Source organism: Bubalus bubalis, chromosome 5, assembly GCF_019923935.1.
Source record: "Bubalus bubalis isolate 160015118507 breed Murrah chromosome 5, NDDB_SH_1, whole genome shotgun sequence".
In the NCBI taxonomy this organism is placed as follows: Eukaryota; Metazoa; Chordata; class Mammalia; order Artiodactyla; family Bovidae; genus Bubalus; species Bubalus bubalis.
This window is the reverse complement of record NC_059161.1, coordinates 68471919-68496594: the sequence shown is the minus strand read 5'-3', so window position 1 is coordinate 68496594 and position 24676 is coordinate 68471919. Positions and strand designations below refer to the sequence as shown.

General features: G+C 39.9%; 1 long non-coding RNA gene across 1 annotated transcript in view; it reads left to right on the top strand.

Moving 5' to 3' along the window:
• Positions 1-365: 365 nt before the first annotated feature.
• Positions 366-24676, top strand: part of LOC112585119 — a 74031-nt gene continuing 49720 nt past the window's right edge. The window contains exon 1 of the long non-coding RNA XR_006641109.1: positions 366-2466. This is a non-coding gene — a long non-coding RNA (uncharacterized LOC112585119). The remainder of the gene's footprint in view (positions 2467-24676) is intronic.

Genomic DNA, 24676 nt, shown 5'->3' with positions numbered 1-24676 from the left:
GTAGAGACAGCCCATGGGGGCAGGCACAGACTGTGTTCATCTTGAGCTAAGGCCACTTCACCATCTTGAGATCTTGTGCTTTTGAACTACAAGATCACATTTTTTGCCAAAATTTATTTATGCTTTACACATTTGCATAACATAGGGCTAAAAAAAGCTTTCTTTACTCTGTGACTTATCAGATTCTTTGATTTGCTCATTCATATTGTAAATTTCTTAGAGGAGAATTTATAGAATGCAACATTCTCTAAACCCATTTAACCACATAAATATTTTCTCCTGAACTATCCTTTGTATCTTGGAAGAAGGTTTTCAAGGAACGTACCTTGGGAGATTCTGAATAATCAAAAGAGCTAGAGTTTCTTTATTAAAATTGATTTTTAAAAGGCATTTTTCTTTATTTTGCTTCTCATAAATCCCATTTTTCTAAGTCACATAAGATGAAGAAAAATTATATGCTAACTATGTGAACAATATGGTAAATATGGTAAAAATGCTGTTTTTAGCCAGTTCCTGACTTCTCAGTAAACTGAACACTAATAATGTAAGTACTGCCATGTATCGAATATTGACATAGTTGGATTAATCTCTACCACATTTGTTACTCTTTTTTATTTGCTGTCTTTGTTCTTTGTTCCTGTTTTTGTCTTCCACTATTTTACTGCCTTTTTTGGTTTTAATTGAGCATTCTATGAGATCCCACTTTTCTCTCCTTTCTTAGCATTTCAGTTATACTTCTTTTTGAACTTTTTTAGTGGCCCTAGAATTCTCAGTATACATTTATAATTCATTCAAGCCCATGTTGGAAAAGCACCACACCACTTCATAGTGTGAGCGCCTTATAGTAACAAAATAACCCTATTTCCTCCCTTCAGTCCTTTGTAGCATTCCTTACTTTCATTTCATTTGTATATAAGCACCCATAAGCACACATGTATATAAAATATATACATCAGCGTATGTAATCAAATACATTGTTGCCATTATTTTAAACATACTGTTGGTTGTTAGATCAATTAAGAATATGAGGAATAAAATTTTTTATCTTCACTTACTCTTTACTGATGTTCTTCCTTTCTTTTGTAGATCCCAGTTTCTGACCTATATTATTTTCCTGCCCTCTAAAGACTTTTTTTTTTGACATTTCTTGTAAGACAGGTCTACTTGGCAATAGATTCCCTCAATTTTGGTTTGTCTATGAAAGTTTTTCTTTCTCTTGCCCTTTTGAAGGATAATTTCAAAGGGTACAGAAATCTCAGCTGGAGGGTTTTATTTCTCTAAGAACTCTGAATATTTCACTCCACTTTCTTGTTTGCAAAGTTTCTAAGATGTTGGATGTAACCCTTATCTTTGTTCCTCTGCAGGGAAAGTGTTATTTTTCTCTGGCTTCTTTCAAGATTTTTTCTTTATCTTTGATTTTCTGATAGTTTGAAGGTGATATGCCCACATGTAGATTGTGTTGGCATTTACCCTGATGTTTTCTGAGCTTCCTGGATCTGTGTTTTGGTGTCTGACTTTAATTTGGGGAAATTCTCAGTCACTGTTTTTTTCCATTTTTATGTTCCTTTCTCCCTTCCATCTCCTTCTGGTATTCCCATTACACGTATGTTATGTATTTTGTGACTGTCTTGCAGTCCTTGGATATTCTGTTCTGTTTTCTTCAGTCTTTGTTCTCTTTACTTTTCTCTTTTGGAGGTTTCTAGTGACATGTCCTCCAGCTCATAGAGTCTTTCCTCATCTGTGCATAGCCTACTAACAAGTCTATCTAAGGCATTCTTTATTTCCGTTACAGTGTCTGTTTATCTCTAGCATTTCTTTTCAGTTCTTTCTTAGAGTTTCCCCCTCTCTGCTGACATTGCCCATCTGTTCTTGCCTGCTGTCTACTTTGCCCATTTACAGCCCTTAGCATATTAGTCACAGTTGTCTTAAATTCCTAGTCTCATAGTTCCAACATTCTTGCCATGTCTGGTTCTGATGTGTTCTCCTTCTCTTCAGAATGTAGATTTGTTTATTTGTTTTTTTTGCCTTTTGGTATGCATTGTTTTTATTTTGATGGTGAGACATAACGTACCAGTAAAAAGACTTGCAATAAATCGGCCTTAGTAACATGGTGGTGGGGTGGAAGGGGAAGCATCCTGTAGCCCTGTGATTAGATCTCAGAATAAATGAGCTAATGCCTCTGGGCTGTGTGAGCCTCACAAGTGATCCTGAGTTTTCTCTCTTCTCTTAGGTGGGACAGGATTGCTAGAGCGGGCTGGAGTTGGGTATTTGTCTTCTCAGCTCAGTTTTGCTCTGACGATCCCCCAGCAGGACAGACTCAGGTTAACTAGTTTCCCCTGAGGGCAGCCCTGTTAAGAACAGAGTACTCTGGTGTACTCCAGATGGTTACTTTCCCCCTCTCACTGCTGGAGCCCGAGGAGATTTTTCTCTGATATTTACTGTGGAAGCCTTGTCACAGTCCTGGAGGTAATGTCACAAAACTGTAGGAAATGCCTGTGACTCTGTTTACCTGGAATGTTTAACTTTCAGCATTGTCCCCACAGTCTCCAGCAATTCATTAGTGACATTGTGGAGTTCCCACCCCAGCGTGGGTCCCATGGCTGTTATGCTCATGCTTTCTGCTTCAGTAAACCATGTCTCCCTGTATGTGACAGACTGCCTTTCTGGTCTTGGGGCAGCATTTTTGCCTGTGTCTTCATCTCTCTCCAAGAAGAGCTGTTGATTTTTCAGTCTATTCAGTTTTTCACTTGTTCTTGGGAGGGAGTGGCAACTTTCAAACTCCTCGCATGTGGAACCAGAAACCAGAAATCTCCCCTTTCCTCTAATATTAAACTGTGAATAAAGCTGCATTCATTTAGAAAGAGAAATTTTAAATGTAGCACAATCAAATATCACCTGTACTTTGAGTTCCATATTTAGGATCTTCCAAACTGCCTAATATAATATAGGATCTTCCAAATAGAAGGCATTTTACAAGTACTTATTGAATGAAGATAATATTGAATAATATTGAATGAAGATAATATTGAATGAAGATAAATGAATGAACTTCCATTTACCATGACCATTTATTATTTATCCTGAAATGAGGAATTAAGTATCTTTTAAAAACTGTTTTAATTGAAATACAGTCGACATACAATATTACATTAATTTTTGGTGTACTGCATAGTGATTTGATATTTGCATATATGATGAAATTATCACCACAGTAAGTCTAGTAACCATCTGTCTCCATACAAACTCATTACAATGTTCATTTATTATTAAATTTAAAAGAAATTCAGCTCACTTGTACTATTTAAAAGAGTTCGAATTATCTACTGGTTCTGTCTACTATTATATTTGGGGTGGTAGAAATAGTTTTACTGTTAGAATAGATTCTGAAATACAGTGGTGAGTAGAAAATAGCATTTGCCCTTCCCTAGACCAATGAAGAAACTATTTAAAATTAAGAATTTAATTAAAGAGTGAATATTCAACTACATGAGGTCTTGTTTATATATATTGAAATATAGTTGATTCACAATGTTGCATTTAGTTTCTGTGCAAGCAAAATGATTCATTTATACATATCCATCTATATTCTTTTTTATATTCTTTTCTATTATGGTTTCTTACAGGGATTGGATATAGTTCCCTGTGCTCTCTAGTAGGACCTCGTTGTATCTGCTAGAACTCCTAGTTTATCCCTCCCCCAGTCCCTTTACCCTTTGATAACCATAAGTTTGTTTTCTTTAACAGTGAGTGTGTTTCTGTTTTGTAAGTTCATTTGTATCGTATTTTAGATTCCACATATAAGTGATATTATATGATATTTGTCTCTCTTTCTGACTTACTTAATTTAATATGAAAATCTCTAGGTCCGTCCATGTTGCTGCAAATGACATTATTTCATTCTTTTTATAGCTTTTTATAGCTGAGTAATATTCCATTATATGTATGTACCACATCTTCTTTATCCATTCATTCTTCTGTTGATGGACATTTAGGCTGCTTTCCTGTCTTGGCTATTGTGAATACTGCTGCTATGAACGTTGGGGGGTGTGTGTATCTTTCAAATAAAATGAGATTTTTTTTTCAGTTTTATTTATCTATACAGTATTGTATTGGTTTTACCATACATTGACATGAGATCTTATTTTTACATCCGTGATAGACCCAGCAGAGTGATCTGTACATAGTAAGAACTCAACAAATATGTGTTGACTTTTTCTATAGCATCTCTTTATCTTATTTATTTATTTTGACTGAGCTGTGTGGTATGCAGGACCTTATTTCCAATCAAGGACTGGAGCTGGTGCCGCTGCATTGGGAGCATAGAGTCTTAACTTCTGGTCCACCAGAGAAGTCCCATATTTAATTAGAGTTTCGAAAAGACCTTTCCTAATTAAATTTAGCACAAAAACCTCACATGTTTGCTTCACGTCAGGAAATCCAAGAAGGCCCAATAAATCATTTTCAGAAAGAGACCAATAGTATGCGAAATGCCACTTTAGAAAAGCCAAAGTTTTGTCTTTCTCTTTCTGACTTACTTCATTTAATATGAAAACCTCTAGGTCCATCCATGTTGCTGCAAGTGGCATTATTGCATTCTTTTTATAGCTGAGTAATATTCCATTATATATGTACCACATCTTCTTTATCCATTCATTCTTTAGAAAGACAAAGAGCTTTACTCTTCAAGCCTGGCTGGGACACCTAGTGGGCACCAGCCACGCTGCTGGGCGCTGGGAGCTCCAATCCAGTCTTGTGCAGAGCCAGGCATGCAGACAGCATCACCTGTTTAATTGTCTTTCATTTTTGATGAATGATCTTCATCTGCCTTCTGTGTGGTGTATTCCTCTCTGCATCTGCCTCCTTTCCTACGTGTCTTTCTATTAATCTTCATATTGTTCCTCTTGGAAAGGCGAGCAGAAGAAAATAACCATGAAGAGTTGGACCAGATATCAGAGAAAAGGGTGGGCTTGCAGGTTTTGGAATTCAGCCAGCCTTGTCCAAAGTTCCCTCTCTCCCGCCTATGTTCTGGGGTCACAGGAATGTCCATCAGGGCTCTGTGAAGTCTGGAACATTTCTGACTTGGTGGGGGTGGTGGGTGTGCATACATATGTGTGCACATGCGCAAGCCTGTATTGGTCCACACATGCACACACAGGCTTGTCCACATGTGCACACGTAGGCGTACTGAGATCTTTTTTCCTTCTCTAGTGGGAATGGTCAGCAGTTGCAGGCTACCTGCTCTCATATTTTATTCTCTGTGCTGTCACTCCCATGGCAGACAGCTTTTAAATATATTTCTTCTTTCAGTTCCCCTTTCCTGGCCACTTCTTTGCAACACAGAGGCATCTCAGAGGCTGCCTCTGCCACACCACGTGGACACCTTGCTATTCTAACTTGACCACTGTTTACCTCTTAACTTGGGATGTGGCTCAGCATACTCAGTGCGCTGTACACACTGCCTGGGGTCTGCTGAGACCTTGTGTGAACTTCCGGTGCCCTCATATGATTATTATTATATGAGGAATAAGAGAAATTATATATAAGAGAAATTATAAGAGAGACTCTTCTCTATGTGTGTGTTTTCATCCTCAGTTATGGACTTTCAAGAGTTTTTATTGAAGAGGAGGTGGTCTTTTTTGTTTTTCTCCTAATTATGTTTTGGTTTGTTTTTAAGGAAGAGAGGAACAGAAGATCTTTCGCTCTGCCTTCTTTTCCTAGAATTCTCTCATAAGGCTTAAAAGGTAGTTGCAGTGGGAGTGAAGAAGATAAAGATGTAAGGCTAAAAGCTGCTGGTGATAGAAAATCAGAGTTTAAGACTTAAGGGGTGAAGTGTTCGATAATGATGTGTTCAAATGTGCTCTAAGTATCCACGGTTGAATGGAGATGAAAAATAATGAAGATGAGGTAAGAAGCTGTCAGGCTGGGCTCTCAATTCCATCATCCATGTGAAAGCTGATGGATAATTGCAGTAATTGGGGTTAAAGAGGAGGCTGTGGATACCATAGTAAAGTTCTCAGAGAATATGCATCAACTGAAAGCTATGGGTGAGACAGTGAAAATGCAGACTTTTTATGTTGCTTCTTAAATGAAAGAAGCTGCACCCCATGACAGTTTAATAAGAGAGAAATAAAAAAGCACAGGAAGCAAGGGCAGGCCTGGAGGGAAGTGTCTGTGGGCATTGGACAGAGCTAGAAGTGCAGGATTTGGGAGTGTTGGCTTGCTGGAGGTAGAGGTCTGTGTTAGGAGAGATGGCTTCTGGACCTTCGCCGGTGTCGGGGCTCATCCCTTTCTGGGCATTTTTCACGAAACACAGGAACTCTGCTAAAATCTGCAGGATTTTCTGATTTCATTAAATTTTCACAGTTGCATTTTCCCTCCTTCTTGATTAATACAGAGCAGAAAAAGAAATACTATTAGCAGTGTATGGTAGCTGCTGACTCCTTCTAATGGAATTGCTTAAATTACCTCTGCGGTAATTTCACTGATGAACGTACCAGAATGGACCCTGATGGCATTTTTGCTTGAGAATTGGGATGCTGTGGGTCTGAGTGAGTGGGAGGAAGACCGGCGTGAACTGTTGGACAAGATAAAAGTGAAAAGAATTTTGAGTCACATGGAGTCAGCCAGAGGAGATCATCTAAGTGAAGAGCCAGATGAGGAGGAAAGAGAGCCTTACAGACATGGTGGAAGGCAGGAGACTTGCGGGTGAATATGGACAGTGAAGAATATTTCTGCAGCAGAGGAGTGACCGCATATTTAGAAACAGGGATGTCCCCCACTGAATCTGCAGTAATTCCTTTCCATTTTTACTTTTATATGGTTACCATCAAGTTTCCATTCCAAGTTTTGTGGCTCAAAATAGCCTTGTGTTATTATCATTTGGGGGGGAAATAGTGTTTCTGTTAGGACTGAACATGGCTCTGTGTGGCAGAAAATCTAAATATAATGAAAAGTTTATTTCTCATGTAAAGAATTGTAGGAGTGGGCCTTCCAGGGCAGGAGTTCTGGCCCCACGGTCATCAGAACCATGGCCTTTCCTGTGCTCTGTTCAGCCGTCCCAAGGGAGTGTCTCTCAACCAGCAGTTCCCTGTGGTCACTGTAGCAGGTCTCAGACCTGCGCCCGAGGGGGTAGAACAGGGAAAAAGAGGGAGAAGGGCATGTTTCCTTTTCTCTGATGAAGCTTCCTGGAAATTCTCCAGAACCCCTCCATCCTGCACGTCAACAGACCTTGATATGCATCTCACTCACCAGTACTTAGAGACAAGGGAGGCAGTGAGACCAAGACTTCTGGTTGCCTGCAAGCCGTCTAGCTGAAAATCAGGATTCCTTATTTTGAGAGACAAGGTGAGAGTGTGTTCTCGCAAGGAGACCAATACCGGTGTTTCTGCCGTGGAAACATGAAATCCTGCAGGAAGGGCAGGCAGACCTGCTGGGGACCGCAGCTGGGTGAGTCCAGCTGCAGGAAATATTGTTATGTTGAGCTTTGCAGTCTTCCAAATACTCATGAACTTTATTATACAAGACGTTTCATTCACATTACTACCAGATTTACCGGAAAAGTGTGGAAATATCGGAAAGTTGTCAAGCTAGTGGAAGCTTTTACTTTAAGCTTAAATTGTGTTATTGGCTATAAATATTGTCAGTTGTTATCCTTAAGTGACAGGCTCACTTTGTTCATGTTTGAGAAAATGTCTGACAGATATTCTTGTCTGAATAGTATTTGCCTGCCAGTGGTTCTTTGCAGTAAACGTGCTGTTTCATGAAAAGAGGAGAAGGTTCAGCTCACAACTAAACCATTGCACAAATGTTTTTCCTCATGACAACGATCATACGTTCACAAACAGCAGAAGTGCCTTGTGTGTGCTTCCCGACTTGCCACCCAGAATGTTAAAAAGGGTCCAGATTTAGTCGTGTTTCTGCTTCATCAAGGACACCCTTCAGTAGAAGTGGATGTGTTGGCATGAAGACAGTAACCGCTGTCCACTTTGGTGCCACCACATCCATTCATTCTAAAGTGACAGTTGCTTAGCCCATCTCTGTTCTGCACATTCAGTGCAAAGGTCAACACAGTGAAAATGACAGTCTTAGTCTTTTATTAAGATGGCTCTGACCTTGCTCACCACGAGAGGGTTTGGGTGGCCCTCTGCAGACCACATTTTGAGAACTGCTAAATTATTCAGTGATATATTTCAATATAACTCGGCATAAATCCACTAGATTTTAGTGTTCAGTGTTATTTTTGAACACCACAAAGATTAATCATTTTTGTATTCTTAATTTCAATTAAATAAGTAGTTTACTGGACAAAATTATATTTGACAATTTAAAAATGCCCAATAGTGATTAAAATGATTGAATACTTTTCCCTTCCCTGCTAATCCATTTCCTTAGAGAATATAATCGGCGAAGCAGCAGGCAGAAGGTGACATCTTAGTGAAGGTTGATGGAATCAAAAAAACCTGTTAATTTAGCATGCTGTTGTAGATTATGGCTTCATATTTATCACATTTTCTTCAATGATTACTGACCTCTTTATTCTTTTTAAAAACATCTTTTTTCAATCATTCATTGAAATTGTTAACCTCATTATCTAGTGAGACGTATTGTTTCCATACAATGAGTGTATCTTACAGATGGTAGGGATTTTATTTTTGTCTCCAGAGTCACCTGTGTTTCTCTGGCACTAGCCACAAGGTACGATTTTACTAGGGAGCCCATGGGGATCTCTTTCAGCTCCTATTGTTCACCTTCTCTCCTGGAAACTCCATGTGCCATTCATTCTCCTTCAAAGTTGCCAGCTTCTTTCCGACCGTGAGTTTTCTCTCCCCTCAAGTACGTTTGCAGAGCACACTCCAAACATTTGTGGGTTTTTTTTTTTTTTAACCAATAGAAAATATGCATGCAGACCCTTATTTGTTTTTAGATATTGACTAAAAATCAGTATGGGAGGTATTAAAAATTAAAAAGTCAATTCAATCATCCAATCTTCCATCTGTTTTATTTAAGCTGAGCGGCTCCTGCTGTAATATGCTGTCACTCCATCAGGCCTCCGTGTTCTCCCTTACAATAAACCCTCTGGTCTTCATTTCCCATTCATTGTAAGCTTTCATGGTCCAGCTTTTGAATATTTTTAAAATCATATGTTTAATTATATTTCGTCTTTATCTACTGTGTACTGAATTGTGTCACCTCCGAATGCCTGTGTTGGTGTTGTAACACCCAGTGTGGTGGTATTTGGAGATGGGGCATCTGGGAGACACTGAGGCCTACATGAGGTCGCTCTGTAAGGCCACATGAAGGCTTGGTGTCCTTGCTGGTTGAGGATGAGTGACCCAGTGCGCTCTCTCTTTCTGCCCTGTGAGGATGCGGTGAGAAGGTGGCTATCAGCAGCCCAAAAAGAGAGCCTTCGCTGAGGAGTTGAACTGGCTAGCCCCCTGGATCTTGGATTTCCCAGCCTCCCAGAACTCTGAGAAATGTTTGTTGTGGTGGTGGTTCAGTTGTTCAGTCATGTCCAATTCTTTGCAGCCCCATGAACTGCAACATGCCAGGATTCCCTGTCCTTCACCATTTCCTGGAGCATGTTCAAACTCATGTCCATTGAGTCGGTGATGCCATCTAACCATCTCATCCTCTGTTGTCCCCTTCTCCTCTTGCCTTCAATCTTTCCCAGCATCAGGGTCTTTTCCAATGAGTCAGCTCTTCGCATCAGGTGGCCAAAAGTATTGGAGCTTCTGCATCAGCATCAGTCCTTCCAGTGAATATTCAGAGTTGATTTCCTTTAGGATTAACTTGTTTCATCTCCTTGCATTCCAAGGGACTCTCAAGAGTCTTCTCGAACACCACAGTTCAAAAGCATCAATTCTTCAGTGCTCAGCTTTCTTTATAGTTCAACTCTCACATCCATACATGACTACTGGAAAAACCATAGCTTTGACTAGATGGACCTTTGTCAGCAAAGTAATGTCTCTGCTTTTTAATAAGTTGTCTACGTTTGTCATAGCTTTTCTTCCAAGGAGCAACCGTCTTTAATTTCACGGCTGCAGTCACCATCTGCAGTGATTTTAAAGCCCAAGAAAATAAAGTTTGTCACTGTTTCCACTGTTTTCCTATCTATTTGCCATGAAGTGATGGGACTGGATGCCATGATCTTTGTTTTTGAGTGTTGACTTTTTTTTTTTTATTTTATTTTATTTTTAAACTTTACATAATTGTATTAGTTTTGCCAAATATCAAAATGAATCCGCCACAGGTATACATGTGTTCCCCATCCTGAACCCTCCTCCCTCCTCCTTCCCCATTCCATCCCTCTGGGTCGTCCCAGTGCACCAGCCCCAAGCATCCAGTATCGTGCATCGAACCTGGACTGGCAACTTGTTTCATACATGATATTTTACGTTTCAATGCCATTCTCCCAAATCTTCCCACCTTCTCCCTCTCTCACAGAGTCCATAAGACTGTTCTATACATCAGTGTCTCTTTTGCTGTCTTGTACACAGGGTTATTGTTACCATCTTTCTAAATTCCATATATATGCGTTAGTATACTGTATTGGTGTTTTTCTTTCTGGCTTACTTCACTCTGTATAATAGGCTCCAGTTTCATCCACCTCATTAGAACTGATTCAAATGTATTCTTTTTAATGGCTGAGTAATACTCCATTGTGTATATGTACCACAGCTTTCTTATCCATTCATCTGCTGATGGACATTTAGGTTGCTTCCATGTCCTGGCTATTATAAACAGTGCTGCGATGAACATTGGGGTATACGTGTCTCTTTCCCTTCTGGTTTCCTCAGTGTGTATGCCCAGCAGTGGGATTGCTGGATCATAAGGCAGGTCTATTTCCAGTTTTTTAAGGAATCTCCACACTGTTCTCCATAGTGGCTGTACTAGTTTGCATTCCCACCAACAGTGTAAGAGGGTTCCCTTTTCTCCACACCCTCTCCAGCATTTATTACTTGGAGACTTTTGGATCGCAGCCATTCTGACTGGTGTGAAATGGTACCTCATAGTGGTTTTGATTTGCATTTCTCTGATAATGAGTGATGTTGAGCATCTTTTCATGTGTTTGTTAGCCATCTGTATGTCTTCTTTGGAGAAATGTCTATTTAGTTCTTTGGCCCATTTTTTGATTGGGTCATTTATTTTTCTGGAGTTGAGCTGTAGGAGTTGCTTGTATATTCTCGAGATTAGTTGTTTGTCAGTTGCTTCATTTGCTGTTATCTTCTCCCATTCTGAAGGCTGTCTTTTCACCTTGCTAATAGTTTCCTTTGATGTGCAGAAGCTTTTAAGGTTAATTAGGTCCCATTTGTTTATTTTTGCTTTTATTTCCAATATTCTGGGAGGTGGGTCATAGAGGATCCTGCTGTGATGTAAGTCAGAGAGTGTTTTGCCTATGTTCTCCTCTAGGAGTTTTATAGTTTCTGGTCTTACGTTTAGATCTTTAATCCATTTTGAGTTTATTTTTGTGTATGGTGTTAGAAAGTGTTCTAGTTTCATTCTTTTACAAGTGGTTGACCAGATTTCCCAGCACCACTTGTTAAAGAGATTGTCTTTAATCCATTGTATATCTTGCCTCCTTTGTCAAAGATAAGGTGTCCATATGTGCGTGGATTTATCTCTGGGAATGTTGTCTTTTAAGCCAGTTTTTTCATTCTGTTATTCAAGCCACTTGGTCTACAAAATTTTATTATGGCAGCCTGAGCTAAGAAACCATCTATCTGGAAGAATTTCTATCCTAGATCAATTCTACTGCCTACTTTTTTCATATCCACACTTGCTTGAGCTATTGAGCGAATCTTGAGATTTCCAAATGATTAGTGACACTGTCTGTTTCTATTTGCTGCCCTATCTGGAAGCCCTTGCAGTTAGAATGGGAAAAAATAGTGAGAATTTTGATCATTTTCTACTTTCTTCCAAGTTCTGTCTCAATTTCCCTCTCACTCTCACAGCAGAGAATTGTGTGTTCTACTTTGTTGGAGGAAACTGGAAATAAACATGTAGTTTAGCGAATCTGAATTCATATCTTTGATTCTGACACATTCTGATTGTGTGATCTTGGGCAAACTATCTTCTTTGAGGTTTTTTTTTTTTTTTAATCTACACACTGGTAATATATTATTGCAGGAAGCTCTGAGTATTAGATGAATTCTAATACTGTGATTGAGATATAAAATGTAATCAATAAATATTGATTATGGTATTTGTTCACATAGAGATTGAAACCAGTGCATGTGAATTCTTTCAACTTGTTGCCACTGCACCTTTAAATTTGTTTGTATTCTTCCTTATTCTTTCCTCACATTAAAATGTAATGGTCCTTCTTCAAACCCATTCCTCAGCTGCGCTATACCCCCATTAGACCTTCACGAGGTCCTTCTTGCATCAGTAATAAACACTGTCTCCTCTAACCTCATCTTTCTCCACAGTGGATCCTCCCTAATCTTTAGACCAAGACTGGATTCTCTGATATTTTGAAGTAAAGCATTGCTTCTCTCATTATTGCCCTATCTTGTTCCTTTTTTTTCAAACCATCACCTTCCTGCACCTGGTTAAAGGCTTACCACTCAAGATCCAGCTTGGATGTCACTTCATCTATAAAACTGTTCATAACTCCTACAGTTTTGTCTAGATGCATTTTTGGTTTTGTTTTTAATTTTTAATTAATTTTTATTGGAGTATAGTTGCTTTATAATGTTTTGTTAGTTCCTGCTGAATGGCAAAATGACTCAGCTATATATATACATATTTCCCCTCTTTTTTTGAATTTCCTTCCGATTTAGGTCACCATGGAGCACTGAGTTTCCTGAGCTTACAGTAGGTTGTTATTAGCCATCTGCTTTATATATAGTATGAATAGTGTACATATGTCAATCCCAGTCTCCCAAGTCCTCTCAGTCCCCTTTCCCCCTTGGTATTAGGTGCCTTTTAAAAATGTCATCCTTTAAGAAACTGCCCCTCCCTGTCAAAGCACATATCATACTGGAAATGCCCATTGCTTTTTGGTGCCTCTCTAAATATCGTGAGCTTTTGGGACACAAAACCTTTATTTATATTATTTACTATCATATCTTTCATACTGTGCAAAGTGCTTGGGATGTAGTAGGAATTCAATAACCATTTTTTACTTTAATAAAGGGAAACAGATAAAGCTTAAGGTAGAGTAACAAGAGAAGTTGAAAATGTTAGAGGTATTTTAAAATCGTTGTCCTGACTACTCACTGACATATATTCTCCTGCAGCTCTGTTACAAGTTGTAAGATATATTTAAACAGTTAACAAAGTAGAGACTGGATGCTGTGGAGGCCTAATGTTAATCCTTATGTAGAATATAATTTAAGAGTAATTAAATGGTCAGTGTGCTTTTGAACTTGCTAAATTGCTTTCCCATTCTCTGTCTGCAGTCAGACTTAATTTCTCCCAAGGGTAATAATGGTGAAAGGTCAGAAATTTGTGGAAAGGTTTTCCTTTTCTTTCTCTTTTTAATTCACAAATAGTATTCTTGAACCTCCCCTCCCACACACACATACCCCCAAATGAAGCAAGCCTTACTTAAAAGGGGCCTAAGGATGTTCTGAGCAGGAGACACAATATATTGAAGGTGTTACAAATTTTAGACCACTGAAGGAGGCAATAGATTCTGAGATAAGATGTCAAATTCTCTCCTTCCTTTTGTTTTATTATGGAAATGAGAAGGGCTAGCATCTGGGAGCATCCAGGGAAGAGATGATACTATTTTGGCTCATGAGATTTTATGAAATCTGGGCACTCTGAGTTAAATTGTATTGCCTTCCTAGGGCACAGAGATGCCCTATGGTCAATAAAATATTTTAACATCCTTTCAGTCATGGTCTCTGCTTCCTTTTGGAAATTATGCCAGTCACAAAGGGCTGTGATGACCACAATAAAAAAAAGTGGTGGGTTGATCAGTATATGTAGCCACAAAAAAAGAGCTCTTCTTGCTTTTATTCCTGGGACTGGACCTTAATTATGAAGACTTTTCCATCATATAAATCTTCAGCAACCTCAAGGTCAAGGAAAGCCCCTCTTCCCAGGAAGTAGTATTGAAGTACACATTACAAAAGACAGATATGCTACATAGCTTGATCAATACCCATAAAATGCCTTCTTACTCAAGTGAAAGAAAGTGAAGTCGCTCAGTTGTGTCCGACTCTTTGCGACCCCATGGACTGTAGCCCGCCAGGCTCCTCCATCCATGGAATTCTCCAGGCAAGAGTGCTGGAGTGGGTTGCCATTTCAGTGATCCATATGCCAATGTCATCTCAACCTCCACGCCCACCACATACCCCGATAATACCAGGATCCATCTCCAGGACTACAGGTCCTTTCTCTCTCTCCTCTTGAGAATAACTGAAGGAAAAGAGAGATGTGATTCCCTTCACTGTGCTGTGTATGAAGGCTGCAGAGGCAAAACAACCAAACTAAAGAAAAACAATAGCCAGGCTGGGCTTTTTGTCTAGACCCATTGTCTTAAGGCACTTCTTCTGGCTTGACTTGAAGATAAAAACAGAGGAAGATTAATGTTTCTCATTCTGTTTATTACAATAGAGAAAACGATGATATTTTGTGCTGATGCTGAAGTTCAAACTCCAATACTTTGGCCACCTGATGCGAAGAACTGACTCATTGGAAAAGACCCTGATGCTGGGAAAGATTGAAGGTGGAAGGAGAAGGATGGCTGGATGGCATCACTGACTCAATGGACATGAGTTTGAGTAAACTCTGGGAGTTGGTGATGGACAGAGAAGTCTGGCCTGTTGCAGTCCAGGGGGTCTCAAAGAGTCGGACGCAACTGTGACTGAACTGAACTGAACTGTGAAAGTGAAGTCACTCAGTCGTGTCCGACTCTTTGTGACCCTATGGACTGTAGCCTACCAGGATCCTCAGTCCATGGAATTTTCCAGACAAGAGTGCTGGAGTGGGTTGCCATTTCCTTCTCCAGGGGATCTTCCCAACCCAGGGATCGAACCTGGGTCTCCCACACTGCAGGCAGACGCTTTACCATCTGAGCCACCAGGGAACTGAATTGTAATACTTCCCTAACATTTTTCTAAACTGAATGCTTTTGCTGACCAATATAAGGGGTAGCCAAGGTTCTTAATTGGTGACATGGAGGTGAATGTGTACCCTGCTGGTAACATTGTTTTTTTGTGTCTGTATACAGTTGCACTTTCCTTGGGTGATCCCAAGGAATTCAAGACCTGAAAAGAATTAACTTTTGTTTATCTATGTAAAATAGTTGCAGCTAAGGCAATGGCAGCCCACTCCAGTACTCTTGCCTGGAAAATCCCATGGATGGAGGAGCCTGGTGGGCTGCAGTCCATGGGGTCGCGAAGAGTCGGACACAACTGAGCGACTTCACTTTCACTTTTCACTTGCATGCATTGGAGAAGGAAATGGCAACCCACTCCAGTGTTCTTGCCAGGAGAATCCCAGGGACTGGGGAGCCTGGTGGGCTGCCATCTGTGGGGTTGCACCGAGTCGGACACGACTGAAGCGACTTAGCAGTAGCATCATAGACCCCTCAAATAGGTATTACATACAGTATATATGACTGTATATATGCATGTATACATGTGTGAATGCATAAAAATACACATAAACATGCATGCATGCATGCTAAGTTGCTTCAGTTGTGTCCAACTCTGTGTGACCCTATGGACTGTAGCCTGCCAGTCTCCTCTGTCCATGGGATTTTCCAGGCATTAATACTGGAGTGGGTTGCCGTGCTCTTCTCCAGGAGATCTTCCCAACCCAGGAATGGAACTCACATCTCCTGCGTTGGGAGGCAGGTTCTTTACCACTAGCACCATCTGGGAAGCCCACACATAAACATACATGTGCTTATATTATTTACGCATGCATACGTATAATACCTACCAACACATACACTTGTTGACATTTTAAAATGACCAAAGGTTTTACAAAAAGAAAAACGCTTGAATGCTTTTGAACATTTTTCTCGTAAGGAGACATAGATCATAATATATTTATGCAGAGGTCACTAGGATGATAAATTACTTGGGGAAAGAAAGAGATACAGAGGTGGTTTGCAGGAAGGTCAAAGCACCTGAAAGATAGAATGAAATCGACTGTCTGTATAATTTCATCTTTCTTATTCTTTTTATTTTCTTGATTTCTCTTCTTGATTTGCTTTTACCAAAATGAATATCAGCAAATGGCCATGCCTATATTAACAATGAATGAACTAAGCCTAAATTATTAATTTCATTAATGTCTTCCTATCTCTCACCAAGAGCATGTGTATCACTTCAGAACTGAGTCAGGGCTAAAACAAGTTAGCTGTAATGTCATTTCTAGATTTAATGCTTATACTGGAGTGGATAGCCATTCCCTTCTCCAGGGCATCTTCCGAACCCAGGGATCAAACCTGGGTGTCCTGCATGGTAGACAGGTTTTTTACCGTCTGAGCCACCAGGGAAGCCTGATACATAAAATAGTGAGATTATACTTTTTGTTCAAAGGGCCAGAGAAAACTCCAGCATTTTTATCATGAAACCTTTACTGGTAACTTTCACAATTTGAGTGCCTAAAATGTGACGCTGGAATTCTCCAAGTCTTTCAGATACCTATTTCTGACCCTTTATCATTTCTGTGGCTGGCAGCACAGATGCGTCTCAGGCATTCCCTCGTTTTGCTCTGCGCATAGTTGGGCAAAGGTAGTGTTGAACAAGGCAGAGATGATGTACTTTGAAAGGGTCTCTAAGCACCGTTTTGTTCATAGTCAGTCATGCACTTTAACCAGCAAGTGTTTAATTTCTAACTTAATAAAATTACCAAAATGTGGATCTTAAAATAGGTGTCTAAGAAATGTCTCTTTGGGGAGGGATTACCATCAGCCACACAGAAAGCAGGATTGGAGACTGCGATAGTACGTACTGTAAAAAAGCATCTGCTCCTGGGCCTATTAATCCTCTTGCTTATAAAAACGTTCCAGCCCTAAGCACAAACAGCAAAGGAAGTGGGTAGAGAGGGCAGCAGAGTGCCTGGCTGGCGGTCTCTGGTGGGGAGGGCCCGGCCCGTGAGCCCATCCCTGAAAACCACTTCCAGGCACTAATGTCCAGCATCTGCTGGCCCCTGCTGTTTTATCACTCTGCTCGGCCACGTCCAGTTTATCCAATCTAATGTAGGTAATGAACATGAACTCTTTAGGGTCGCTAAGGACATTTCCTAATGAATATCAGAAACTCGAGAAGGAAAATGATGGTAATGGATGCAGCAGTGTTCTCTGAATCACTAGACCAAATAAACTGGACGAGACATAATAGCTTCTTGTTTTTGCCAGAGACACACTCTGGTTCCTTAGAGAGGAATTCAATCATTTTTGTTTCGGTCAACTCTTTATCAGCTGTTTGAATTCTTTGATGAATAGCTCCAGTGAATATCCTGGGGCCTGGGATTTTTATGAATCACTTAGGGTGCTTGTCTGTATAATAGAAGAATTCAGAATATTTCAGTCGAGCATGTTTTTCTTGCCAAATCTTGTATCCGAAGTTAAGTGTAATGAAGTGATGTGCCCACTTGGCATTTTTGAGAGTTGCTTTCATTTTCACCTTTATATTCCAGTGGAGTGGTACCAGTGAGAGCACTCTGAGGGTCACAGAGGCCACCAGCTCCTCTAAGATTCAGCATCCTTTTAAACGTAGATGATGCTGTTTTAAAATTGAAATACAATCTTCTAGTGTTCAAATTATTTTCTCATTTAGTAATAATAATAACATTTAACAGTTCATTCTCATACAGTGCTTATTATTAGCAGAAATTCTAGATCCTCTACCTGTTGTTTTGTTTTTCAGTAGCTATGTTGTGTCCAGTTCTTTGCAAGCCCATGGACTGCCGCTGTGACATGGACAGCAGGATGTCAGGCTTCTCTGTCCTTCACTGTCTCCCAGAGTTTGTTCAAACTCATGTCTGTTGAGTCCATGATGCCATCCAACCATCTCATCTTCCACTGCCCTCTTCTCCTTTTGCCTTCAATCTTCCCCAGCATCAGGGTCTTTTCCAGTGAGTCGGGTTTCACATCAGGTGGCCAAAGTATTGGAACTTCACCTGTATAATCCATTTAGTTTTCACAAAGACCACATGAGGTGAATACAATTAATATCTGCTTTAGACAGGAGGAGACCAAGGCCCAGAGAAGTTTAGAGACATACCCAAGGTCACAGAATTGTTAGGTAGCAGAGTTGAGATTGAACCCATGCCACAGAGACTGTGTTCTTCCCCATGGAGCTATACTACCTTTTAAATATCTATAACACAAGTTAGAGTTACTTAGTGCTCCTGGTCAACTATTTGGTATTAATAACATAGAGGAAAATGTGAACTCTACTCATGTCATTGCAAAAAAGAGCAATTAGCCCTGAAATCCATAGATTTTTTTTTTTTTTTTTTACCTTATTGATCATGCTCAATTAAAGGTGTTTAAGGCACATAGCCTTATGGATTTTTGAGACTGCAGGGAACAGAGATGTGTTTGGTTACAGGAGATAATAGGGCTTTTGATTAAGGAAGAGCAGGAAATAGCCTGAAAGGGTACACTTCCAGGCCCCACGTTGAGAATAAAACTGTAATTCAGTATGAGTCATGCCTCAGGGAGACATGGAGCTTTGCTTGGCATTCACTCCGCATTGCTCTAGCCCTAACCTGGTTCCCTGTGCCGCCTCCAGAGATGTGGGCCCATCTTCTTTACTGCAGAGTTTGGCTGTTTTATACCCCAGCCCATCTCTGTCTCATCTGCTTTTGCTCCTGTTAACTGACTCTGTCTTCACAAGTTTCCCCAAGAGAGAGAAGTTATTTTGTCTGAGTTGTCATCACCCAGCATAAGGGCATTTCTTGTGGGCAGGATGGCTGCCTTGGGCACGACAGCCACGCCTGCTCCAAGCAGCTGTGCCCAAGACCGACATCCCGTGCCCATGAAAGTCTCTTCTCTTCCCTCAGAAGAGAGCCGAGGACATTCAGCACTCCGTGTCCAAATTGCACCTCCACGTACGTCCCGTAAACTATCTAAATGCCAGTCGGCCTAAAAGCTTCCCTGAGCTAAGCTAGATAGCAGTTATTGTCCATGAATTTCTTATTTAAAGTGAAGAAAGCAGTATTTTCTAAATACATAATTAAGGGAAAAGTATTATCTATCTAAATATTGGAATGCATGTTAGACAATATGTTTAAATATACATATGTGTGTATGTGTGTGCTCAATTGCATCCAACTCTTTGCGACCCTGTGGACGGTAGCCCACCAGACTCTTCTGTCCATGGGAAGTGGGTAGCCACTTCCTTCTCCAGGGGAATCTTCCGCACCCAGGAATCCAACCAGAGTCTCTTGCGTCTCCTGCATTGGCAGGAGAAATTTTTTTTCCCACTAGCGCCACCTAGGAAGAGTCCATCTTCCAATTCCTTGCATGTCTTTTCTTACAAAGATTTAAGAACTGAAAGTAGATGTGTCTTTAAATGAAGAACTCCAAGTTTAATATCGAAGTACATTCTTTTAAAATAAGACTTCAATTATTCAGTTCTATTGCTATTGGTTTCTATTTGGCTTTTAATAAAAAAAGCAATTACTCTGTAATTTCTAGGGCATGGTGTGCCTTTCAAACTTTAAAGATGGTTGGCACAAGTAATAAGATATATTAACCTGAAAGGCTTCAGTCTCTGCGGATGGATATGTGTCCTCCTGAGTGTATTATTACCCTGACTGAGTGGCGGCACCTCCTGATGGATTGTCCACCTGAGCTTGCTCACTGTGGGGAATCTTTTATCCCCTGTGTTCTTCTGACAGTTTAATATGGAGACCTCTGTGCTCATCCTCATATAGTAAGGAAAATGGTCTCATAGAAGAAAAAAAAAAGTGGGAATAAAAATGAGTCTTGGTGAGCAGAGCTTTCTCAGAAAACTGAGACACCCATGCCAGAATATTTTTAAAGTGTTCTTCCTTTTGTTACAGTTTGATCTCTTTTGAAATAACAGATTTTCCTTATTGATTTATTTCCTCTTTAATCTTTCCTTGATCATTGTGGAATTCAAGCTCAAATAATACTTTTTTTTTGTTGTTGTTGTTCCAAAGAATTTTACTTTGTATTTGTCATTGAGAAAAAAGAAGACTGTCTCCAGTACATTTTACCTTATGTGAATGCAAATCTGTCTTGTGTCTTTTTCCCCTCTGCTGATCTCTGAAAATGTGTTGGGATTGGTCTGTTATACTAAATTCTGGCTGAACCTTGGTTCCAAGTTAGCTTAGAGACAGCTCTGTGCTACTCATTAGTGGAAATGTTTTTAAGCCCATGGTAGCAGGTAAAGGAGAGGCCCATAAAATATTTATAAAAAATAGAATAAACTGGATTAGGAGCGAGGAGTCTGGTGCTAAATTGCACCACAATTCGAGGTGAGTCACTTAACCCCTTGACCCTCAGTTTCTTCATGCAGAGCTTACTTGGTGTTAGTACTCAGAGGTGGTTGTGAGTTTGAAATATTAACACCAGCTGTTTGGTACATGGTCCCTTTTCTAGGTCACTTGAAAATGCTATTTTTTTATTGGCTAAATATGATTACCTAGGAAAGAGACATTCTGTTAGTTAAATGACACATTGCTGGGAGCGACGTGGTGCGATAATAGAGCTTAAGTACGGATAATTCATCTTAGCCATGGTACCATGAACTCTCCGACTCTTACAGACAGAACGGGCTATGTGGCGCAGTATATTCAGGGTTTGATCTTGGGTGCTTTAGAGGTGCATGTCATTCCCTGGGGGACCCTAGAGTTGTAATGAGGGAAAGCAGCGACTTAGTGGAATCTGACATTCCCCTCCTCAACTTCCATAAAAGAAGTTCAACTTTCTTTTGCACATATTTTTTGGTGTGTCTCCAAATAGTTTCAAAGTATTCTGCCAAGCGTTTTTGAATATTACTGATCATACTCAACATCTTCACTTACACTTAAAAATCTACTCCAAAGTCACACTAGTCTGTGATTCTAGTTGCCAAAAGAGCTACAACATTAGTCCAAAAAAGTGTTAAGATCTTGGAGCCATTTTCCAACCTCGGCTGTACACTGGAGCCACCTCGAGACATCTACAAATTGTGATATTCAGGAACTCCCCAGACCAACTTTATGGAGTCTCCATTGGTGGTTCTGATGAGTAGCCAAGTTGGAAACCACTGGCTTGGTGGGAGGGAGAGGTGACTGTGACTTAAGCTGGTGGGGCGTGGGGTTATGGAGAGAATGGACTCTGAGCAGAATTTCACAGATGGGCTGAATTCTGATGGAAAACAAATGGAGGCATTTTAGGACATGTATTAACATTCATTTCAGAGACTAGAGAGGGAGGAATAAAGATGGAGAAAAACAGAAAGAGAGAAACAGAGTAGGGGGAATGAGGGAGGAAGAAGAGAGGTGGAGGAGAAAATTAGAAGTATAGCATGGCATTAAGAATTAGAAATAACTTCGTATATCAAATTCTGACTCTATCATTTACTACAAGTGAAAAAATGTGGCCAAGTTATTTAATCTCTTAATCTGCATTTCTTTATCTGCAAAATGGAAAATGAAAGAGCCTACTGATGAGGCTGGTTGTTGCTCAGTTGGTAAATTGTGTCTGACTCTTTGCGATCCCATGGACTGCAGTGCACCGGGCTACCCTGTCCTTCACTATCTCCCAGGGTTTGCCAAATTCATGTCCATTGAGTCAGTGATGCTACTGAACCATCTTATCCTCTGCTGCCCTCTTCTTTTGCCTCCAATCTTTCCCAGTATCAGGGTCTTCTCCAGTGAAAGCTCTTAATATCAGGTGGCCAAAATATTGGAGTTTCAGTTTCAGCATCAGTCCTTCCATTGAATATTCAGGGTTGATTTCCTTTAGGATTAACTTTTTTGATCTCCTTTGAGTCCAAGGGACTCTCGAGAGTCTTCTCCAGCACCACAATTCAAAAGCATCAGTACTTCAGCACTCACCCTTCTTTATGATCCAACTCTCACATCCATACATGACTGCTGGAAAAACCATAGTTTTGACTATACAGACTTTGTTGTTGGTGCTATTGGTAAAGAACTTGTCCACCAATGCAGAAGACATAAGAGATGATCTCTGTGTCAGGAAGATCCCCTGGAGAAGGAAATGGACCCCCTGGAGAAGGAAATGGCAACCCAGACCACTATTCTTGGTTGGAGAATCTCATGGACAGAAGAACCTGGAGGGCTGCAGTTCATAGGGTCAAAAAGTGTTGGATGTGACTGGAATGACTTAGCACACACATGCTGTGTGTGATTAGTCGCTGAATCATGTCTGACTCTTTGTGACCCCGTGGACTGTAGCCTACCAGGCTCCTCTGTCCATGGGGTTTCTCCAGGGAATACTAGAGTAGGTTGCCATGCCTTCCTTCAGGGGATCTTCTCAATCAGGGATCGAACCCAGGTCTCCCACATTGCATGTGGATTCTTTACCATCTGAGCCTCTAGTGAAGCCCAAGAATATTGGAGTGGGTAGCCTATCCCTTCTCCAAGGGAACTTCCCGACCCAGGAATTAAACCAGAGTTTCCTGAATTGCAGGCAGATTCTTTACTAGCTGAGCTACCCAGGAAACCCCAGCATGCACATGTGTACACCTTAGTCAGCAAAGTGATGTCTCTGCTTTTTAATGTGCGTCTAGGTTTGTCATAGCTTTCCTTCAGAGGGGTAAGCGTCTTTTAATTTTATGCCTGCAGTCACCATCTGCAGTGACTTTGGAGCCCAAGAAAATAAAGTCCATCACTGTTATCCCATCTAGTTGTCTTGAAGTGATTGGATCGGATGCCATGATCTTAGTTTTTTGAATATTGAGTTTTAAGCCAGCTTTTTCTATAACAAAAAAGTGATTATCTGTGGGATGTCATATTGAAAATAGACCACAAGGTGGCATCAGAGTATTTGAAGTAAGTGCATTTAGCTCTGCTTACTGCAAAATGATTGGATGGAATGCTTCTAAAAATATTTTTAGATATGTATGTAAACGACTTAATAAAAATATGATTGAAATTTTGAATTTCAAGTATTTTTCTGGGTACTGTTTTGCTCTCAAATGTGAGTGCACACTGAGTAAGCATTTTTTAAAAATAAAACTGTGGATCTAGTCAGAAAAGGAGGGTCAAAGATGGGATGTGTAGAAAAGAGCATTCCACAGGCTGGCCAAAATTACTCCTTTTCTCAAAAGAATGCAGAATACACATATGTGTCTATTTACATATGTGTATGTATACACATTCACTTATTACATATTCATGTATTATATATAAATACCTATTTTGCATATATTTTATATAATTATATAACATATAACAGAACATATCTATCAGTTTCTCTGTATCTATTCCTTTTTATCTGTCTATTAAATCTGAACATATTCTTCAAAGGAAGCAGGCTGGCCTGTCTTGTGCCTTCGAGCTTCTGAAGCAGGCCTGTCTCACATTCCTTTCCAGACTCCACTCAGAAACCCCTTTCTTTGTGAAGCCCTTCCTGATCTCTCTCCCAGGTAAAAACCTTACTGTTTGTTTGGTTGTCAGTGGCCCATTATTTCCTTATATAAGTTTCTCTCTGTCTCGAGGCCTATTCAGTGCGCTTTACTTACTTTCCTACCTGCCCTCGTTTGCTTAACTGTGAGTTCTTTGAGAAAGGAATTGTATCTTACTTGGGTTTGACTCCCAGAGCTGGCACATAATAGGAGCCTATGAAATGCTTTGTGAATGAATGTCACGCCTTCCATGCTGAGAGAACACTATGGGGAAAAAAAATGGCAAAAAATAGAGAATGTACTTAAATTATGGTCCACAATCTCAGCATTTTCTGACCAGTGTTGATATCAATCATATTTAATTGATAATAATGTTCATGAATTTATGAATTCATTATGGTATTTGTTAATATTATTAATTTGAAAATTGTCATTAAATGGTTACTATGTTCTTGCCTGGAGAATCCCAGGGACGGGGAAGCCTGGTGGGCTGCCGTCTATGGGGTCGCACAGAGTTGGACACAACTGAAGCGACTTAGCAGCAGCAGCAGCATCCTTCTTATTTCTTAGAGCATGGGGTGGAAGAAACTAATTTTAATAGATATGAAAAATAAATAGATAACTGTTGCCATTGCCATTTTGCACATTAACTTGTACTGTGTAACTATCCCACCTCCCCATTCACTACATCTACGAAACAAAGCAGGTCAATTAAAACTAGACTCAGCATTGGTCCTTCCATATGCTGATTGCTACTCCTTCATCAGCTAAGAGTTTAGATTTCTAGTTTTTTTAAACCCCATGTTTATAAACCTTCTGCTTATTTTCAAATAATGCACCAATGCTAAAACTGTGAGCCAATAACACTCAATTTTCAAGAACCAAATGTTCAGCTAGAGATGCAGTCTCTTGGAGATGTGGACTAATGAATACCTTTGTGAGTGGTTTAGTTTCTTTAAAGAAAATAATTAAGTTTGCATTATTTAAAATTGGAACAGTATTTTCAGTGGCAATATTGTAAAAAAAAAAAACCCAGTATTTTCTTAAATTTTTTTTTTACAATTTTTAAAGGTTACACTCCATTTACAGTTATTATAAAATACTGGTTGTACTTCCCATGTTGTAAAATACATTCTTGTGGCCTATCTTATACCCAA